The 2,500-nt window shown below is 40.8% G+C and overlaps 1 protein-coding gene across 12 annotated transcripts in view; it reads right to left on the bottom strand.

The window, feature by feature from the left end:
- The window catches only part of LOC127919338 (protein sidekick-1-like), a 26,744-nt gene that overhangs the window by 22,470 nt on the left and 1,774 nt on the right, over window positions 1–2,500 (bottom strand). For 10 of the 12 annotated variants that reach the window (XM_052502843.1, XM_052502847.1, XM_052502854.1 and 7 more), the window contains exon 2: window positions 1,287–1,402. The gene's annotated coding sequence lies outside the window, so the exon portion shown is untranslated. Of the gene's footprint in view, window positions 1–1,286; window positions 1,403–2,196; window positions 2,255–2,322; window positions 2,381–2,500 lie in introns of those variants that run through there. The other 2 variants (XM_052502846.1, XM_052502853.1) reach the window with 2 other exon arrangements.

Raw genomic sequence — 2,500 nt, 5'->3', positions numbered from 1 at the left:
TCCTACCTTGTATCCCTGGTTGATTGACTGGTTCCTACCTTGTATCCCTGGTTGATTGACTGGTTCCTACCTTGTATCCCTGGTTGATTGACTGGTTCATACCTTGTATCCCTGGTTGATTGACTGGTTCCTACCTTGTATCCCTGGTTGATTGACTGGTTCATACCTTGTATCCCTGGTTGATTGACTGGTTCCTACCTTGTATCCCTGGTTGATTGACTGGTTCCTACCTTGTATCCCTGGTTGATTGACTGTGTCCTACCTTGTATCCCTGGTTGATTGACTGGTTCCTACCTTGTATCCCTGGTTGATTGACTGTGTCCTACCTTGTATCCCTGGTTGATTGACTGGTTCCTACCTTGTATCCCTGGTTGATTGACTGGTTCCTACCTTGTATCCCTGGTTGATTGACTGGTTCCTACCTTGTATCCCTGGTTGATTGACTGTGTCCTACCTTGTATCCCTGGTTGATTGACTGGTTCCTACCTTGTATCCCTGGTTGATTGACTGGTTCCTACCTTGTATCCCTGGTTGATTGACTGGTTCCTACCTTGTATCCCTGGTTGATTGACTGGTTCCTACCTTGTATCCCTGGTTGATTGACTGTGTCCTACCTTGTATCCCTGGTTGATTGACTGTGTCCTACCTTGTATCCCTGGTTGATTGACTGGTTCCTACCTTGTATCCCTGGTTGATTGACTGTGTCCTACCTTGTATCCCTGGTTGATTGACTGTGTCCTACCTTGTATCCCTGGTTGATTGACTGGTTCCTACCTTGTATCCCTGGTTGATTGACTGTGTCCTACCTTGTATCCCTGGTTGATTGACTGTGTCCTACCTTGTATCCCTGGTTGATTGACTGGTTCCTACCTTGTATCCCTGGTTGATTGACTGTGTCCTACCTTGTATCCCTGGTTGATTGACTGTGTCCTACCTTGTATCCCTGGTTGATTGACTGGTTCCTACCTTGTATCCCTGGTTGATTGACTGGTTCCTACCTTGTATCCCTGGTTGATTGACTGGTTCCTACCTTGTATCCCTGGTTGATTGACTGTGTCCTACCTTGTATCCCTGGTTGATTGACTGGTTCCTACCTTGTATCCCTGGTTGATTGACTGGTTCCTACCTTGTATCCCTGGTTGATTGACTGGTTCCTACCTTGTATCCCTGGTTGATTGACTGGTTCCTACCTTGTATCCCTGGTTGATTGACTGGTTCCTACCTTGTATCCCTGGTTGATTGACTGGTTCCTACCTTGTATTCCTGGTTGATTGACTGTTTCCTACCTTGTATCCCTGGTTGATCCCGTTGATGAACTGCTGAGGCGGAGGGTTCCAGGTGAATCTGATCGCTGAGGAGCTGACTGCTGTTACCTCTACAGCCTGAGGGGGCGCTGTGGGGACTGGAGAGACACAGAGAGAGACAGGAAGAGGGACACGTCAGACACACACACTCTGGGTGCATCCCAATAGCCTGTCTTTTCTCCTGAAGTGTGCACTTGTTCACTTCCCATCACTCATTAGAAGTGAATATAGTGTAAACTCCCTCTGTGAATATAGTGTATATAGTCATATATATATAGTGTATAGAGTATAGTGTATATAGTGTATATAGTCATATATATATAGTGTATAGAGTATAGTGTATATAGTCACATATATATAGTGTATAGAGTATAGTGTATATAGTGTATAGTGTATAGATAGTATAGTGTATAGTGTATATAGTGTATAGTGTATAGTGTATAGTGTATATAGTGTATATAGTGTATAGTGTATATAGTGTATAGTGTATATAGTGTATAGTGTATAGAGTATAGTGTAAACTCCCTCTGTGAATATAGTGTATATAGTCATATATATATAGTGTATAGAGTATAGAGTATAGTGTATATAGAGTATAGTGTATATAGTGTATAGTGTATAGTGTATATAGAGTATAGTGTATATAGTGTATAGTGTATAGAGTATAGTGTATATAGTGTATAGTGTATAGTGTATAGTGTATATAGAGTATAGTGTATATAGTGTATAGTGTATAGAGTATAGTGTATATAGTGTATAGTGTATATAGTGTATAGTGTATATAGTGTATATAGTGTATATAGTGTATATAGTGTATAGTGTATATAGAGTATAGTGTATATAGTGTATAGTGTATATAGTGTATATAGTGTATATAGTATATAGTACCTACCTCCCTGTAGTGTGTACTCAGTAACAGCAGTACTATACTCTCCCAGGCCTGCAGCAGTATATAGTGTGTAGTGTATATAGTATATAGTGTATATAGTGTATAGTGTATATAGTATATAGTACCTACCTCCCTGTAGTGTGTACTCAGTAACAGCAGTACTATACTCTCCCAGGCCTGCAGCAGTATATAGTGTATAGTGTATAGTGTATATAGTGTATAGTGTATATAGTGTATATAGTATATAGTACCTACCTCCCTGTAGTGTGTACCCAGTAACAGCAGTACTATACTCTCCCAGGCCTGC

The sequence above is a fragment of the Oncorhynchus keta genome, unplaced genomic scaffold (assembly GCF_023373465.1).
Source record: "Oncorhynchus keta strain PuntledgeMale-10-30-2019 unplaced genomic scaffold, Oket_V2 Un_contig_1640_pilon_pilon, whole genome shotgun sequence".
In the NCBI taxonomy this organism is placed as follows: domain Eukaryota; kingdom Metazoa; phylum Chordata; class Actinopteri; order Salmoniformes; family Salmonidae; genus Oncorhynchus; species Oncorhynchus keta.
This window is presented reverse-complemented; position numbering and strand designations above follow the sequence as displayed.